Source organism: Balaenoptera physalus, assembly GCF_965194825.1.
Source record: "Balaenoptera physalus genome assembly, chromosome: 8".
NCBI classification, from domain to species: Eukaryota; Metazoa; Chordata; class Mammalia; order Artiodactyla; family Balaenopteridae; genus Balaenoptera; species Balaenoptera physalus.
This window is the reverse complement of record NC_138887.1, coordinates 68,509,124-68,527,631: the sequence shown is the minus strand read 5'-3', so window position 1 is coordinate 68,527,631 and position 18,508 is coordinate 68,509,124. Positions and strand designations below refer to the sequence as shown.

General features: G+C 40.0%; 1 protein-coding gene across 15 annotated transcripts in view; it reads right to left on the bottom strand.

Moving 5' to 3' along the window:
• The window catches only part of MTERF1 (mitochondrial transcription termination factor 1), a 602,843-nt gene that overhangs the window by 171,830 nt on the left and 412,505 nt on the right, over positions 1–18,508 (bottom strand). For 12 of the 15 annotated variants that reach the window (XR_014266393.1, XR_014266394.1, XR_014266395.1 and 9 more), the window contains one exon: positions 15,230–15,408. The exons of the other annotated variants lie outside the window; for them this stretch is intronic. The gene's annotated coding sequence lies outside the window, so the exon portion shown is untranslated. The remainder of the gene's footprint in view (positions 1–15,229; positions 15,409–18,508) is intronic. 15 annotated transcript variants of the gene reach the window in all.

The window sequence follows — 18,508 nt, the reverse complement described above, 5'->3', positions numbered from 1 at the left end:
GTCATAATTTAAATATTAGAAAATTAATTTTTCTTGATCCAAATTAGTGAAACCTTAAAAAAGATTGTCTCAGTAGAATATCATTTAAGAGGACAATGTCATTTTCAGACATGTTCTGAAATTCTAACTCATTTTGTAGTAGAATTACAGAATAACATTTATTTATTAACATCTTTATTGGAGTATAATTGCTTTACAATGGTGTGTTAGTTTCTGCTGTAAAACAAAGTGAATCAGCAATACATATACATATATCCCCGTATCTCCTCCCTCTTGAGTCTCCCTCCCACCCTCCTTATCCCACCCCTCTAGGTGGTCACAAAGCACAGAGCTGATCTCCCTGTGCTATGCGGCTGCTTCCCACTAGCCATCTATTTTACATTTGGTAGTGTATATATGTCCATGCCAGTCTCTCACTTCGTCCCAGCTACCTTTCCCCCTCCCTGTGTCAAGTCCATTCTCTATATCTGTGTCTTTATTTCTGTCTTGCCCCTAGGTTCTTCAGAACCTTTTTTTTTTTTTTTAGATTCCATATATATGTGTTAGCATACAGTAATTTTCTCTTTCTGACTTACTTCACTCTGTAGGACAGTCCATTCTCCTCACTACAAATAACCCAATTTTGCTCCTTTTTATGGCTGAGTAATATTCCATTGTATATATGTGCCATATCTTCTTTATCCATTCATCTGTCAATGGACACATAGGTTGCTTCCATGTCCTGGCTATTGTAAATAGAGCTGCAATGAACATTGTGGTACATGTCTCTTTTTGAATTATGGTTTTCTCAGGGTGCCCAGTAGTGGGATTGCTGGGTCGTATGGTAGTTCTATTTTTAGTTTTTTAAGGAACCTCCATACTGTTCTCCATAGTGGCTGTATCAATTTACATTCCCACCAACAGTGCAAGAGGGTTCCCTTTTCTCCACACCCTCTCCAGCATTTATTGTTTATAGATGTTTTGATGATGGCCATTCTGACCGGTGTGAGATGATATCTCATTGTAGTTTTGATTTGCATTTCTCTAATGATTAGTGATGTTGAGCATCCTTTCATGTGTTTGTTGGCAATCTGTATATTATCTTTGGAGAAATGTCTATTTAGATCTTCTGCCCATTTTTGGATTGGGTTGTTTGTTTTTTAATATTGAGCTGCATGAGCTGCTTGTAAATTTTGGAGATTAATCCTTTGCCAGTTGCTTCATTTGCAAATATTTTCTCTCATTCTGAGGGTTGTCTTTTCGTCTTGTTTATGGTTTCCTTTGCTGTGCAGAAGCTTTTAAGTTTCATTAGGTCCTATTTATTCTTGTTTTTATTTCCATTTCTCTTGGAGGTGGGTCAAAAAGAATCTTGCTGTGATTTATGTCATAGAGTGTTCTGCCTATGTTTTCCTCTAAGAGTTTGATAGTGTCTGGCCTTACATTTAGGTCTTTAATCCATTTTGAGTTTATTTTTGTGTATGCTGTTAGGAAGTGTTCTAATTTCATTCTTTTACATGTAGCTGTCCAGTTTTCCCAACACCACTTATTGAAGAGGCTGTCTTTTCTCCATTGTATATTCTTGCCTCCTTTATCAAAGATAAGGTGACCGTTTGTGTGTGGGTTTATCTCTGGGCTTTCTATCCTGTTCCATTGATCTATATTTCTGTTTTTGTGCCAGTACCATACTGTCTTGATGACTGTAGCTTTGTAGTATAGTCTGAAGTCCAGGAGCCTGATTCCTCCAGCTCCATTTTTCTTTCTCAAGACTGCTTTGGCTATTCAGGGTCTTTTGTGTTTCCATACAAATTGTGAAATTTTTTGTTCTAGTTCTGTGAAAAATGCCATTGGTAGTTTGATAGGGATTGCATTGAATCTGTAGATTGTTTTGCATAGTATAGTCATTTTCACAATGTTGATTCTTCCAATCTATAAGAACATGGTGTATCTCTCCATCTGTTTGTATCATCTTTAATTTCTTCCATCAGTGTCTTATAGTTTTCTGCATACAGGTCTTTTGTCTCCTTAGGTAGGTTTATTCCTAGGTATTTTATTCTTTTGTTGCAGTGGTAAATGGGAGTGTTTCCTTAACTTCTCTGTCAGATTTTTCATTATTAGTGTATAGGAATGCAAGAGATTTCTGTGCATTAATATTGTATCTTGCTACTTTACCAAATTCATTGATTAGCTCTAGTAGTTTTCTGGTAGCATCTTTAGGATTCTCTATGTATAGTATCATGTCATCTGCAAACAGTGACAGTTTTACTTCTTCTTTTCCGATTTGGATTCCTTTTATTTCTTTTTCTTCTCTGATTGCTGTGGCTATAACTTCCAAAACTATGTTGAGTAATAGTGGTGAGAGTGGGCAACCTTGTCTTGTTCCTGATCGTAGTTTTTGGAAAACTGGAAATGGTTTTGGAAATGGTTTCAGTTTTTCACCATTGAGAATGATGTTGGCTGGGGGTTTGTCATATATGGCCTTTATTATGTTGAGGTAAGTTCCCTCTATGCCTACTTTCTGGAGTAGTATCATAAATGGGTGTCGAATTTTGTCAAAACCTTTCTCTGCATCTATTGAGGTGATCATATGATTTTTCTCCTTCAATTTGTTAATATGGTTTATCACATTGATTGATTTGTGTATACTGAAGAATCCTTGCATTCCTGGGATAAACCCCACTTGATCATGCTGTTTGATCCTTTTAATGTGCTGTTGAATTCTGTTTGCTAGTATTTTGTTGAGGATTTTTGCATCTATGTTGATCAGTGATATTGGCCTGTAGTTTTCTTTTTTTGTGGCATCTTTGTCTGGTTTTGGTATTAGGGTGATGGTGACCTCACAGAATGAGTTTGGGAGTGTTCCTCCCTCTGCTATATTTTGGAAGAGTTTGAGAAGGATAGGTGTTACCTCTTCTCTAAATGTTGATAGAATTCACCGGTGAAGCCATCTGTCCTGGGCTTTTGTTTGTTGGAAGATTTTTAATCACAGTTTCAATTTCAGTGCTTGCGATTGGTCTGTTTATATTTTCTTCTTCTTCCTGGTTCAATCTCGGGTGGTTGTGCTTTTCTAAGAATTTGTCCATTTCTTCCAGGTTGTCCATTTTATTGGGATATGGTTGCTTGTATTACACTTTCATGATCCTTTGTATTTCTGCAGTGTCAGTTGTGACTTCTCCTTTTTCATTTCTAATTCTATTGACTTGAGTCTTCTCCCTTTTTTTCTTGATGAGTCTGGCTAATGGTTTACCAATTTTATTTATCTTCTCCAAGAACCAGCTTTTAGTTTTATTGATCTTTGCTATCATTTACTTCATTTTGTTTTCATTTATTTCTGATCTTATCTTTATGATTTCTTTCCTTCTCCTAACTTTGGGGGTTTTTTTGTTCTTCTTTTCTCTAATTGCTTTAGGTGTAAGGTTAGGTTTTTTATTTGAGTTGTTTCTTGAGTTAGGATTGTATTGCTATAAACTTCCCTCTTAGAACTGCTTTTGCTGCATCCCATTGGTTTTGGGTCATTGTGTTTTCATTGTCATTTGTCTCTAGGTATTTTTGGATTTCTTCTTTGATTTCTTCAGTGATCTCTTATTTAGTAGTGTATTGTTTAGCCTCCATGTGTTTGTTTTTTTACAGATTTTTCCTGTAATTAATATCTAGGTACATAGCGTTGTGGTTGGAAAAGATACTTGATATGATTTCAATTTTCTTAACTTTACCAAGGCTTTATTTGTGACTCAAGATATGATCTATCCTGGAGAATGCTCCTTGAGCACTTGAGAAGAAAGTGTATTCTGTTGTTTCTGGATGGAATGTTCTATAAATATCAATTAAGTCCACCTTTTATCATTTAAAGCTTGTGTTTCCTTATTTATTTTCATTTTGGATGATCTGTCCATTGGTGAAAGTGGGGTGTTACAGTCCCTTACTATGATTGTGTTACTGTTGATTTCCCATTTTATGGCTGTTAGCATTTGCTTTATGTATTGAGGTGCGCCTATATTGGGTGCATAAATATTTACAATTGTTATACCTTCTTCTTGGATTGATCCCTTGATCATTATGTAGTGTACTTCTTTGTCTCTTGTAATAGTCTTTATTTTAAAGTCTATTTTGTCTGATATGAGAATTGCTACACCAGCTTTCTTTTGATTTCCATTTGCATGGAATATCTTTTTCCATCCCCTCACTTTCAGTCTGTATGTGTCCCTAGGTCTGAAGTGGGTCTCTTGTAGACAGCATATATATGGGTCTTGTTTTTGGATCCATTCAGCCAGTCTATGTCTTTTGGTTGGAGCATTTAATCCATTTACATTTAAGGTAATTACCGATATGTATGTTCCTATTACCATTTTCTTAATTGTTTTAGGTTTGTTATTGTAGGTCTTTTCCTTCTCTTGTGCTTCCTGCCTAAAGAAGTTACTTTAGCATTTGTTGTAAAGCTGGTTTGGTTGTGCTGAATTCTCTTAGCTTTTGCTTGTCTATAAGGATTTTAATTTGTCTGTCAAACTGAATGAGATCCCTGCTGGGAAGAGTAATCTTGGTTGTAGGTTTTTCCTTTTCATCATTTAAAATATGTCCTGTCACTCGCTTCTGACTTGTATAGTTTCTGCTGAAAGATCAGCTGTTAACCTTATGGGGATTCCCTTGTATGTTATTTGTTGCTTTTCTCTTGCTGCTTTTAATATTTTTTCTTTGTATTTAATTTTTGATATTTAACTGATATTAAACTTTTTATTAAACTATTAAAATTTTTAATAGTTTGATTAATATGTGTCTTCGGGTGTTTTTCCTTGGATTTATCCTGTACTGGACTCTCTGCACTTCCTGGACTTGATTGACTATTTCCTTTGCCATATTAGGGAAGTTTTCAACTATAATCTCTTCAAATATTTTCTCAGTCCCTTTCTTTTTCTCTTCTTCTTCTAGGATCCCTATAATTCAAATGTTGGTGTGTATAATATTATCCTAGAGGTCTCTGGGGCTGTCCTCAGTTCTTTTCATTCCTTTTTCTTTATTCTTCTCTGTGGTAGTTATTACCACTCTCTTATCTTCCAGGTCACTTCTCAGTTCTTCTGCCTCAGTTATCCTAGCCCCCTTCAGGCTCTGTTCCCCAGCCAGCTTTGCTGCCACTGCTAGAATGAGATCATGTCCTAGTGGCACCTTCCTCTGGGTTATGCAATAATAGAGTCAGTAGATACATATCTTGTGGTTAAAATAAACATACCATTGGCTGTAAAGCTCAATTTAAAAGGAGAAGGGTTCCCATCAAGCATCAGTGTCTCAAACTGATTACTTAAAAGGTGTCCTGAATTTGTATATTTGTGTGTATAATTCAATCGACCCAGTGAGATCTGATTTTAGTATGCTGAAGCTGGAAAATCCCAACCCAGGAGATGCTAAAGGAAGAACCATCACAGAATGCAGCCTTCTTCAAAACTGCCCTCTCAGAGTTGTTAATTTCCAATTGTAAGTGTAAGGAAATAAGGGCCATTGGTTATTTTGCTTGAGTACCTATGCTCTGATAAATGGCTAGGCAAATTGTCAGCCTTTTCTTTTTCTATCTCCCTTCCCAAACTTCCTCAGGTAATACTTGGTGCCAGCACATGAAAGAAAGTTGTCTCTGAGTAGAAAAACCAAAAGACCTTCATGAGAAGCTCCTCCACCCAGAAACACTTCCAAGCAGAATTTAAAGGAGATCATTTGTTTCTGCTTATTTTTCTAGTGACCTGTCTCCCCATACCCACTCCCTTGTTTTCTGTGGTCAACACAAGCCCTCTGTATGCTTCACAGAGGCTTGTTTCACTCTCAGACACAGCCTGAAGGGTCCACGTCCTTGAATGATGGGATAGCTCAGCATCCACACTATTGAACCCCTGGCCTTTTCTTGTCAGGGATGTGGCAGGGAAAAGCTTCAGGCCCTGTACCTGCATGGAAAATGGAGGGACCTTTTGCTGACACTGCTCTCTCACAGCTTGTCATTTCAAAATGAAACTTGTTGTGTTACTAATCCAGAAAGGCAGCTGTAATTTTCATCTATCTGCTGTCAAATGCACTGTTAATGTCATGTTGGATTATATGATAATAGTGAAATAAATCCTTTAATGACTTATCTAAACCACACCACAGGTAGAAGAGTGAAGCAAGGTGAGCTAGGTAACAATCCAGAGGGAAGCAAGAGGACTGGGTTCATGAGCCACATTCAGGTAAAGGATTGCATTTGGTTTGCTGCCTAGTTCATCATGTGGTCCCTGTCAAGGGACCTTGCGGAGTGTGAACCGAGCTTATTCCACCCAGTAGGATTGACTTTCTCAGTTGATTTATTTTCTAGGTAAAACATACCTATAAGGAAATAACCTTCATTACTAGGCATCACTGAGAGAGCCTGTCTCCATAGTCAATTCTTTTTCCCAATGTGATTCTCCAAGGCGAAGGGTGGAGGATGGGGGGTGGGGCAGGTGAAGAAGGCAATATTTTCCTCTCACTCTGTCTTTCCCAAAGAACCTAGGAGAGAGACCTGAATATACCGGCTGTCCATTTAACGATGACCCATATGGTTTGTTGCTCTTTACCCAACAGAGCTAACCTGGGTCATCACTCTCAAGAGGGAGGGAATGAGAAGGAAACAGTGCTGAGCTTGTGAATGGAAATCCTGGGTTCAAATCCAGATTCTGACTTCGCCAACCATGTGACCTCTCTGCACTTCATGTCCTCACTCATAAGCTGCAGGGTTTCTACCTCGCTCAGAGAGTAAGAATCAAGTGAGAGGAGGGGTATGAAAATACTTCATATTTGGGAAAAGAAATGTAAAAACAAGGCTTTTATTACCACCCACTAGTCCAAGAGTTCCCAGTCTGGCTGATCATCAGAGATGTCTGGAGGCTTATTGAAAGTATAGAATTCTGGGTCCCTACCCAGTCTTACTGAATTAGAATCTCTGGGGGTAAGGCCTGGAAATCTGTACTTTTAGAGCTTCCTGAGCAATTCTGATGCTCACTCAAGCTTGAGAATCACAGTGCCAGGGTTTGAACTTCTTAAAGATGAGAACCGTGTATCTTAGTACTTTAAAACCTCCACACCTAACACATGGTATTTATATAACCAAATGGTGACCAAATATTCACTGTATAAATATTTACTGAGGGCATACTGTGTGCCAGGCACCGTGCTAGCCACCAGGGAGACACACAGCACAATCCTGGCCTGTACTGAACTTAGGCTCTACATGTTGGTGGTGTGGGTGTTAGATGCAGGTACAGTAGTTTCACTGTAATACACCAGCTACTATCAGCGAGCTCGAGCCATTGAAGGGTTTTCAGCAGTCCTTTGATATGGTCCGATGTTGTTGAACTTGTCAGTCTTGCCTTTATTTTCAATTCTATTTTCACTGCTTTGTTATGGGCAATATTTCCTGCAGAAAATAGTGAGAAGCTTTAAAGAAAACATTTTGTAGATTTTCCCATCAGTTGGATTTCATGTTTCTTCCTGGTCAGTTTCCTTGGACTCATGCAGAATATTTTTTTTTACACAAACAACATGTTGGGGGCAAATGCTAGTGGAAATATGAAGTCTAAACACCACAGGTGCAGAACAGGGGCTACCAAAGGACATGCTATGAAAGGGGAGAATTGGAAAAGAGATCTTCTGGGAAGTCTCACTCCAAGATGAAATGAATTTTCAAAACATAAAGAGGTTGCAAAAAGGAAAGTTAAAATTCCAATATCTGTCTTGGGATGTGAAGAACAGCAAGGTGTTCTTGATTCAACCCAAGCATGGCCAGTCAACCCCAATGTCTGGCTGACCCTAGCATAGCTGGCTGACCTGAGTTTTGCCCATCCCTTGCACCACACTTGAACCCTGTGTAAGCCCTGAAGTCATGTGGAAGATCATTTAAAAACATTTTCTTCTCTTTGTCTCCTGGCTCGGACTGAGAATGCTCTGAGGAGAGCAGTGTGGAACCACAGGGGAGATGGAGCTCATTCTTTCTATATTTCCATGTGCTTTTATGATGATTTCCCTGCAAGTGTTGGCCGGCGAAGGAATGATGAGCACTGAGACACTCCTTGACTTGTGCACGGTGGTGTGAGCAAACAGTCTCCCATCAGGGCGTTATGGTTGGAGAGGAAGCACTGGATTCAAACTTAGAAGCCATGGTTCTGGTGTCCTGCTCTAAGTAAGCCGTTCAAAACATGCTGCTGAAGGAAGGAAGGTGTGAATAAATGAAGGAATACCAGCTAGGTCTGATCAAGACATTTCACCAAACATGAGACTAAACTACAGCAACCACAGAAATCAAGGATCAGGAGGTTACCACATTGGGGGTGTAAATGTATCCCAGATGCTGGGCAGGAAGCGGAAACTTAAGATGTAGCCCCTGCTAGTGTTCACAATCTGAGAACCACTGAGCAATAAATTTGGAATTCCACAGGCAACTCATAGAAGGAGAGGTCTGGTATTGGATCCGCATCAGGGAGAGGTCAGGACTCTGGCTGGGCCTTGAAGGGTGAAGACGGTTTTGATAGACAGAAGAGAGGGAAGGAATGCATCTTAAGTAACAGTCTGAGAAAAAGCACAGAAGTCGTTTAAATCATGATGATAACGTTTATGAGACAGCGAGCTCACCAGGATGACTAAAGAAGGCACTGGGAGGTAGTCAGGGAGCTGGTGGCCTTGCAGTGGGCAAAGGAACAAGGACCTGGTATAGTAGGAGCTCCAGAAGGAACAAGGTGCCACTAGAGGCTCCTGAGTTGAAGAGCAATGTCCTTGGGTGGCTTATCTGGCAAAGTGGGCACCTCCCACCCACCTCCTGGATGACTCTTGCTTCTTCGCTCGGCTGCTGAGGTTGGATGGAAATCCAGTGAACACTTCTGCTGCTCTCCCAGGTGAACAGATCCACAGATGTGGGGGGCAAGCCCCCTCACACACTCCCTTGTCCGAAAACATGATGGAGACTAGATCACACACTTTCAAAGCAAACCAAGAGCCTCTTCCCTCTAATATGATTTACCAGATGACAGATGATCGCAATCCCTGTAATTACTTAGATACTTTAATTGACTTTCAGTGGCAGTAATAAGTAACTGGAGTTCAGGCTTGTAGAATTTCCTTCCTAATTGTGGCTGTTAAACTCATCATTATAGAGATAAATAACACACCACTTTATTTAAACCGTTTCCCCCATACATGTAAATTGCAGCGGAAGTGCCCCAGCACTTGCAAGCCCCTAGGAGAGCTGTTTGGGGGCAAGGACCCCGGTGGTACACTGTGGAGAGAGCTGCTCAGGCTGGTTAGCTGCTTCGTTTGAATTAGCAAACCATGAGTTTCCAACACTGACACATTTCCTAGTGCTTCGGCTTTAAAAGGCTGTAGAAAGGATAATTGACCACAGCTTGTCAGCACGAGAGATTTACTGTCATTAGTGCAAACTCAGATGAATTATTTTAATATCATGGAATATGAAAAATGGCCAGCTAGTTTCCTTTCTCAGTAAGTTAAGTACTTAAACAGCTTTTCACACTTCACTTCTGCATTTAGATGTAAAGGAGGGAGGAAATCATAAAGGGCCCATGAGTGGGAGTAGAAGGAAGGACTAACTTGGCAGAGGTAAGGAAAGGTAAATTGCAAATTCTCAGATCAGATCCAAGTGAACAGATCTCTTCAGGGTTGCTTGTTTTCAGGGTGGCATAGAAGCTAAATAGACATTCCTTTTTTTGTTTTTTTTAGTTCCCAACATTGATTTCTATTTTCCAGTGTAGTATTAATTTAGAAAATTCTATTACAACTTGTGTTCTTTGTGTTTTGACCCAGTTGTAGAGAAAAAGAACTAGAAATATAGCAAGGTAGATTTTAAAACCTTTATTATGCCATAGACACAAGTTTGGGAAGCCTGAATTTTTTCACTCAGGGCCATGCAGATATGGTCCCTTACATGTTCTATTTTGTTTTGTTTTGTTTCTGAACCATCCATTCTTCTGAGGATTGTGTAAAAAAGAGCCAGTGCCCGAAAGAGTCAAAGAATGCCTAGAACTGGAGCAATTTATTTTCGTTTTGCTTCCCTATGGCTCTTTCTGCAAATATATTTGCTTCCTAACTCTCAGAACCCAAGGCAAGCTGCCCCTGGCAATGATCTCATTTTGATTTTGGGGAGGAGGGCTTTATTCCTGTCTGATCATTGAATTTAGACTTCCTTTGCCGTTTGTCCCCTGTCTCCACTAAGATAAACACATGTGGGCCTGGTTCCTGTTGTTATTGTAACTGAAATGGAACTAATCTCACTCATTTCTATGTGGCTTAGCACTGCAGGTGAATATCTGTGAATGATGTTGCCAATTACTATTGCTTGATTGGCTGGTTGTAAATGCTATTTGTTCTTACGCCTTTTTTCTTTCTCACACATTGTAACATACCTGAGAGGTGAAAGTAACAGAATCCTTCTGAAAGGAGGGGAGAAAGTCTGTAAAATCCAGCAGCATATTTAGTTACTGCATATTTGATTGTTTCCCTTTCACCATTGAGTGACATGGCAATAACATAGAGGGAGATGAACATTTCACTAAATAACCTCATTAAGAACTATATCGTTTAAAACACATAAACAACAGCCACAACAAACTTAAAGGCACTACAAGCCTTGGTCTCTCCTTGAACTGGCCATCATGTTCCAGGTCTGAAAGTGAGTGGGCTGGACTTCTCAGGATCAGTGAGTGATGGAAATTCCAGAGCCTTGGGGCTGCAGGGTCTTTCCCCCACTTCTGGTTTCTAACATTTAGAGTGAGTTGTTGCTTCACCTACATCCCATCAGTCTGGTGATGGCTCATCTCCAAATTGCTTTGAGAGAATCATGGTTTGAGTTTCCTAATTCCATTTTTAAAATTCAACTGTGGATGGGGCAGCAGAGTCTCCAATCCGCTGGCTATTTGTGCAGAACTTGTGTGTTTGTGTGTCACAGAGAAAGACATCATATTTATATTTAAAGAAGAAAAGTCATGTAAAGAGGATAGAGTTAGGATGGAGAGAGATCTAAGCAAGTATATTCAAAGTTGTCGAAACCCAGTTATAAAATGCTTGCTCCCCAACCCCTACCAGACGGTTAGTAACGGAACTACCTTTATCACTGCCAAATGTGTGTGAAATGATGGCAACCTTCATATGAGAAAAAAGAAAATGGCAAGAAATAGCGGTGTACCCGACTAGGGTACATTAGCATGGTGATGTGTTGTAGTCAGGTCTCCTTTCATGTCCTCCAACACAGATTTGATCCAGACCTGACCAGGATGACAACATTTCCTCTTGAATGGATCGCCATGTGTTCTTTTAAACAAAATCTACATGCTCTGTCTCTGCTTGGGGTACAGCTTTAACTGGCCCATCATATGCCCTGGTGGAGTGTCTGAGCTCAAGGCAGGTTGGAAATAAGGCAGCACATCAGATTGGAGATGCTTGCAGAAGTGTTGCGAGGAACGGACTGGATGCTGGTCAAGCTGGTCAAGAGTGTGCCAAACGGACTTACTCCATCTCCAGGACCAGGATGCAAGGGGGAAAGGGAAACATTTTTTGTTTGTTTTCACACCCAGCTATCTATCTATCTATCTATCTATCTATCTATCTATCTATCTATCTATCTATCTTTCAGTTTTATTGAGATATAATTGACATACTGCACTGTATAAGTTTAACATGTACAACATAATGATTTGACCTACATACATCATGAAATGTTTATCACAATAAGTTAGGGAACATCTATCATCTCATATAGATACGAAATTAAAGAAATAGAAAAAATATTCTTTTTCCTTGTGACGAGAACTCTTAGGATTTACTTTCTTAACAATTTTCATATATAACATATGGCAGTGTTAGTTCTATTTATCATATTGTACATTACAACCCTAGCACTTATTTATCTTATAATTTTAAAATTTAAATATGACAGGCTGCCACTCAGAATGGTTTAACATCTCTCTCCAGGGATGGCTTGGCCCATATGACAGGTTATAAGACATGTTTGAAACTTGAGAGAGATGAGGAGAGGAAGGGAGGAAGAGAGACAGGGAGGCAGAGAGAGAGGAAAAAGAAAGGAGAAGAAAATAAAGGCTGGGTTTTTTTTCTGCACCTGTTTCACTTTTTGCGATGGATGCTAAATAACCTGTATCGAACGTTTCGCCTGGTTGTGTCCTAATGAGCAAGTGCACTTCTGGATTTGGTAGGCATGTCGTCCGTAGGCATGCTTTTCTGGATGTCATCTGCCTCGCAGGACACACCCCTCTTCACTGTCACCTCCACTCCCCTGACAGCTCAGCTTATCTTTCTGGCAATAGAGAGACCATCGATTGCCAGCAGCCTGTCCATGAGTATTGGGGAAGGCAGGGGGAGGTGGCAAATATTAAATCACTAAGGAGACAAGGCTGTGTGTGGTGTGACACCGTTGGGAAAGCTCCAGGTCTTTTCTACAGTCATGGTTGCCCCTAGTCTTCACCACATAACTGGGCTTGGGTGAGCACAGAGGGCATTTTCAATAACTGTACTTGGCTTCTGAGATTCTGTGGTATACATTTTGACAGTGGACTTTAACCATGTCAATTTGGCATTAATATTGGTATGTCCCCTAATGTTATGTATTTCCTCTCCCCTCCCCAAATTTAAATAGTTTTACTTTCATTCTCTTGCAAAGCAGAGAATGTACAATGCAAAGTACAATTTGCATGTACAATGCAAAGAGGTAAAGAGAAGTAAGTAAAAATAACCTTTACCTTACCACCAATAATAACTCCTTTACTTTGAAAAATATCTTTCTAGATATTTTTTCTATGCGTGTGTACACACAAATACACACAAGCACAAACAAACATACGTATGTTCTTTCAAAAACCTCCTTTTTTCATTTAGAAACATAACATGTTCAAATTCCCATGCCCATAACTATGTCCTACAGCATTCTCTCAAACGGTTTCTTAGTATTAATCATACGGTTTCTTTCTTCATTATTAAAAAGTACTTGTGGATACATCTTTGTATACTTTTATAACATCTTTAAGATAAATTTCTAGAATTGCTGATTTGAAGATTATGAACGTTTGAAATGTGGATATATGTTCTCATATTGTCTTCTAGAAAGTCATATTAATGATAAATCCCATGGATGCATCCACAGTGGATTTCTTTAAAGGATGTTTATATATTTATTTCCTGCCTTTTCGTGATACAGAAAAAATATCTAATGACCATGTAAGACTCTTTTAGAAGGAAAAGTCAGGCTATAGTCAGATGATTATTTTGTCAAATCAGTTGTCCTTTTTACAGTTCCTGGGTTTTAGTTATTACTTGCTGCTAAAGAGTAAAATTGTGAACAGTTATTTCTTTAAGTTCCTTTGTGATTTTCAGTTATAATTTTGCAATTTCAAGCTAATGATGTTGTGTGGGCATGATGAATTTGGGGTAGTGTGTGGGCAGGCATATGTGTTGGGTTTGCTTTGGAGTTTCAATTACCAAACAGCTCGATGATTCCTATGGCCAGTGTATTTATCGTGACTGCAAGATGAAGGCACAGGACGGCTCATCCCCACTCAGTGTGAAAATGGTACCCAACCCCTTGACCAGCAGCCGGCAGCACATCTATTCAGGTCTGTGTGTATATGAAGGCATATCCCAGGAAGACACATGCAGATACAAAGGTTCTTAGATCACTGTTAAAGAAACACTTCCACAGTCAGATGAAAAAACAGAAGACAGGTGAACTGAGAGTGTCGTGTGTGTGGATGGGGGGAGGAGTGGGAAAGGAGTTACGGTGACTGAAAAGTATGAGAAACCTTGGAGTAAGATGGGGGAAATTAGGGAAAGCAGCTGCTTTTCCCAGAAAAAGCTACCACAGGCTTTTTGGGCATTAGCAAAATAATCAGATTAAGGACAAAAAAATGTAGTTCCAGTGAAAAACTGAAACTCAGACACAAAATAAACAGTTGTATAAATCCAGCCAGTTTGGTTTTTACTGATTTAAATATGTGTATGTGTGTATGGCTGTGAGTTTGTATAGAGTTCATTGTTCAGTAGCAGGAAGACATACATCACATCTCCTGATATATTGTATCATGAAGCTCAGTTCTTTAAACATGAAGTCATAGCCAACCCCTCTGGGTGCAAGCATAAGGCATGAGAACTAGCCCAGCACTGCTGCCGTTAGCATCTGGTATCTAGACCCTTCATTAATATTTATGGAGCCATAGACTAAGCATAGAGCCCTCCATAACTCAGGGAACCAACACTGTACTCTGAAAATAGTTTGATCTTGGCTTTTAATATAAAGGTAAAAATTTTTAATGTTTACAAACCCAAAAAAATGTGCCTCAAGATAAGCTACATGACTTAAAAAAAATACATTTTTCCTGAATTGAGAACCCATGTCCTGTTCTAAAATAGAACCTGTAGACAATTTTGCCTCCTCTCCCTATCTAAATGATCTTTTTTGAACTGCATCTTAGAGGGATAATTTTCCTTGTCTCTCATTCTGTCTTGTTTTCGTATGAAGAAGGGAGGATGGGGTTTAAACAAAAATACTACAATGAGCTGAGCAGCTAATATGCACCAGGCACTGTGCTAATTACTTTCTCTATGTCAAATCATTCACTGCCACAGCCTTATAAGGTAGGGTGCATCATTCAGCTCCATTGACTAAGTTGACTGAGGTTGTACTAATATCAATACTTGGTGGAGAAGGATTCAATCTCAGGTTAGCATGACACCAAAGCTACATGCTTTGTCCATGAGCTGCATGTGGAAGTAGAAAAATTCGTGGGATTCCTCGTATCTCCTTGACATCATAGAAATCACCATTCGAGAGAAAATATGGCCCAGAGTCTTTGTAACAATACACATGTTAATTCATACACTGTTGTAAAATGTATGTCTTACTCACCTTCTAGTGTCCATTGTGTGCTCTGTATCATACCGTGCGCAAGAAAAGTAAGATGCCTTGGTCTTCACTGTAGGAGAGCTTCTAGAGCTTCTAAAATTGCATCAATCACCTACCCCCAGTACAACACTAGATGAGGCAAGACACATTCATAGCCGAACCAGCTGAGATGACTCAAAAGAGAGGAGTCTGTGTAAATATCAGCGGCGCTCCTGACATGTTTTGTCATGAACAATGACTTAACACTTACACATTTACTGAGCACCTCTTGTGAGCTCAGCAGCATGACAAGAAAATAAACAACTCATGGTGGAGAGAAATAGAATGATAATCCAAAGTAGCTGATCTTACCAAAAGTAGGAGCCAAGTACTCGAGGTGCTTATAGAGGAGATGGCTTTGGTCTAGATCTTACTGGCTGGGGGCATTTCACATGATGGAGAGGAGTCCACAGCAAGTAGCTAACAACTTGTCAGAAGAAGAGCAGGAATTCCAGCACAATGTGAATATAAGGATGTTGAGAGAGTCAGGGCTGGAAAATAAAGAACAAGGGGTAAGGTTCTGGAGGAGCTTGGAGGCTGTGCTTGGGATTTTGGATTTTCCTAAAAGTTGCTGAAACCTTATGAAGATGTTTCAGTCAGGAAGAGACATGGTTTGTTTTTTCCAGAGCTCATCTGCCTTCCATGTGAAGGACTTGCTGGATGTGGAAGATATTGAGGTGGCCTCTTCCCAGGTGTAAGGGAGTATCATCTCATCGAACTTGCAAATTCAGATTGCTCTACTCCCCATTCACCCAGAAAAGACCACGAGGTCTAGACTGTCCCTAGTTACCCCTGACTTTTGTTAGCAGCTGTCTGGATTATCCTTTCCCAAAGCTAACTTACGCTCTGTGGTTCTTTTCTGAGGTAAGACTCTCAATCTAAACATTAAGTGGAACAGGCCCACCTGCAGATCTTCTAAACTGGTTGGAACACAAAGGGATTAAGAAGTGGTGGGGAAAGGGAAAAACAGCCCCGCTTGAGAGGGTCATCTGCCTCCAATGATTTAAACCCTTTCAGGATAAAGGGAGGAAAATATTAAGGACCAGACATGCTTTCAAAAACACAGAACCCATAAAATCATGGAATTCTGGAGCTGAAAGAAGCCTCAGAGAGCTGATCTCTGGTTTTCAGTAGGATTCTAGAAAGAGGATAGAACTTGAAATAGAGAGTCTGGTGTACTTAGGACAGTTTATGTGACTTTAGGGAAGTGACTAACAACCTCTCAGAGCCCCAATTTTATCTATTAATTAAAGATGATAACACCTACCTCTCAAAGTGTTATGAGAATGAATTAAATATTCTATGTGAAAAGATAACATCGTGTACAACACGGCTGCTATTCAGATGAAGAAACTGAGACACAGAGAAGCTGAGTGGACATATAGAAAGGTGGTTGTCCTACCCTTCCGGGCTGTGCTGCAGCCTCATGAAATTAACTCCCCAGCTCTCTCACGTGGTCTCTGCCTGTATTCCCCTTCCTTCCCCGATGTCCACTCCTCCTTCAGATGCACCCCAAGTATCCTTCGCTGGGAAGCCTGACGCCTCACAGGGCACCGTGGCTGCGAGCCTGGTGCCCACCTTCTAGATGACTTCCCCCGTGGACCCCACAACTCCACCATCAAGGCCTTATGCAGAGTGATCCTTTGCACAGAGGATCTGGGCTTCAACCAGAAAGGCAGAGCTTAGCCGTCAAGCCACGTTCAATACAACAAGCCAAACAAGTGAAAGAACTTCCCTTCTCTGTGCCAATGGAGACACGGTGCCTGAACTTTTTTTTTTTTTGAAATAACTTTGATATTATTTGTAATTGTATATATTTGCTTATAACTTTGACAAAGAACATCAAAGAATTTGGCACTGAAATCTCATATTGTTGTGATTAAAAGGAACCTGAGAGCTTGGATAAGGGCAGGGTTAATAATAATAATTTGACTATGATATCTCATCCCTGAATGCTTTTGACATATTTTATAGTGTTATTTAAAAGCTCAGTAGGGCTTCCCTGGTGGCGCAGTGGTTGAGAATCTGCCTGCCAATGCAGGGGACACGGGTTCGAGCCCTGGTCTGGGAAGATCCCACATGCCGCAGAGCAACTAGGCCCATGAGCCACAATTACTGAGCCTGCGCTCCACAACAAGAGAGGCCGCGATAGTGAGAGGCCCGCGCACCACGATGAAGAGTGGCCCCCACTTGCCGCAACTAGAGAAAGCCCTCACACAGAAACGAAGACCCAACACAGCCATAAATAAATAAATAAATAAATAAATAAATAAATAAATAACGTAGTTCAAATATGTACTTCTTTAAAAGCTCAGTAAATATAGTATGGTATTCTGGATTGGATCCTGGAATGGAAAATGATACTAGTGGATAACTAGTGAATACAAATAAAGTCTGGAATTTAGTTAAAAAAAAAAAAAAAAGAAAGGTGGTTGTTTCAGCGAATGAATAGATTTCTTCACAACCCTGGCCTATGAAACCCAGCGTGGCTTTTCTAAGTCTGTAAGCATTACCAAGCTGACACAATGCTTTTAATGAAAATGGCAAAATCTTCTCTCAGGTCCTGTGTTCTCATGTTCCCTAAATTTTTAACATTTCTTGCTTTCAAGTAGCTGATACCATTGAACCCTGCCTGTCAGTCTCAGTTTTAGCAGTGAAGGCTTACGGTGGATTTTACCTAGCGTTTCACAAGCTATCTCAGGGGTGCCTTAGCGTCTCTGTGTCTCTTGAAAGCCCTTTGTGGTTGTGTCTGGAATGAGTCCCAGTGCTTACTTCACACAGGTGTGCTAGCACTCCAGCCTCCCTGATTTACCATTTCCTTTTCACTCTGTCACCAGTTAACGATGGCTGCCTACTTGTTGACTCATTATGAGCAACTGGGCAACAAGATAGGATGATTCTCTTTACTGTTTTGTCCCTCACACATCAACCTGGTCTACACTTCTTACTCCTCTGCAGACCTACCCTTTCTCTTCCTCAAGCCATGACCTATTTGACATGAGACATGTTCTTCAGTAAGTCCAATGGCTTGATTGCATCAAAGTGGGAGACACCCAAGACTCCAATGAAAAGGATTATTTGCAAGAATGGGAAAGTGATCATTTACTCAGAATGACTTTTTAATAAAGACTCACTGAAAACAATTACTTTTTTCTTGATGATTTTATTTTCTGCCTGGACAAGATTCATGTTTTGACTGTGTTTGCAAAGCTTCTACTGCTGGCCTTGGCTGATGGACTTAGTCACTGACGGCTGGACCTTCCACACTGCAGTCCTGGTTTTGATTATCCAAGAGTGGGGATAATTATCCCCCAAATCTCCAGTTGTCCACTACAGGCTCCCTTCTACCTTACTCTGCTATCTTTCCTGTCATGATGACAAAAACAAAAACAGCAATAATAATAGCTAATACTTACATTAGTGTTTGCTATATGCAAGGAGTTTTCCTAAGCATCATACCAATATGAATTCATTTAATGCCTACATACAACCAACTGTATAATCTCAAGGAATCTGGGAACAGGAACTGCTGGTCAAGAGTTGTGATAGGGGCCACTGTCAGACTTTTAGGTAGGGATTTTTAGTACCAAA